A 1,281-nucleotide genomic window follows, 5' to 3' on the forward strand; every position below is an offset into this window, starting at 1 on the left:
TATTATCTAAGTAGGTGTACTCCGTGCTGCCACGAGTATAAAAAATAAAGTTGCGTCTTGCCTAACATCTAAAGCTTTTGGCCTAGTGGTAATCGATTGATCATAACAGAATGTACTTGGTCTTCGAGCTGGACTTCACAAAATTCAAGGTAATCACACCTATCAGCTCGTTTAATCAGGAAATCTTTTTGACCAATCATGCCCAAAAAACAAGGTCATCCAAAATCCACAATTTCACCCAATAAGATAGAGAATTGCTGTAATTTTCTTTTTCATAAGTATCAACTTTTCAGAGTCTTTTGTTACCATTTTTGGCAAGGCGCCAACAATCATTTAATGTAGTAATTTCACTTTAATCTTTTGTAAGTGGCCCCTCATAAATGAAATACTAAAGGGTGGCCTGCTAACATCTGCTACACAATGTCGGCAAACGTAGGTTCAAAACATGCATCTAGGAACACATGTTACTGATGCCATATCACAAAAAAGTCCAATAGCTGCAACATGAGCGAGTGAGATTTCTTGTTGCCCATCAATATCATTTTAATCTACTTCTAACCCTAAACCTTTTTCGTTCCCTTAAAATTTTATAATTATTATCGAATTTATTTTAGCAAAAATTATATTATATTATATATATATTTTTTTTTAAATTTTCAAGATAATTTTTCTAGATAATGTTTAGTTGCAAGTAGGTAAATTACATGTATATAATGAAATATAAATTAATTCAAAGAAAATGTGCACAAAATCATATTCATATATATATATACATATCTAAAATATATATTGTGTGTGTGTGTGTGTAAAATTTGAAAACGAAAATATTATTTTATTTTATAAATTTGAATAATGAAAAATTTATTTATTTTAGATTGTGCTTGTATTAATGAATATGACTTGATGGATTTCAAATTCTTTGATTTGCAGACAAAATTCAATTGCATTTCAAATCCATGTTATGCAATTTCATAACAATTATAGTGGATTTTAAATACAAACAAAATATATGTCAGTTGAAATACATACCTTAAATATGTCTCCAATTCAAATCACTTGCATCCAAATCAAATATATCATCCAAGCACAACCTTATTTTATTTCCACAGTATTCTAATTTTATAAATAATAGATCGATAATTTATGCTATTTCATACATATTGAGCATTGGATCACCCCTCGATGAGTTTTTATATGGTTGCTATAAACTATATCAAGATAAGAGACGTCGAGAACTTTGATATCGAGAAAGAGATAATTAGAGGATGATCCAAAGATATA

Source organism: Primulina huaijiensis, chromosome 9 (genome assembly GCF_012295235.1).
Source record: "Primulina huaijiensis isolate GDHJ02 chromosome 9, ASM1229523v2, whole genome shotgun sequence".
NCBI lineage: Eukaryota > Viridiplantae > Streptophyta > Magnoliopsida > Lamiales > Gesneriaceae > Primulina > Primulina huaijiensis.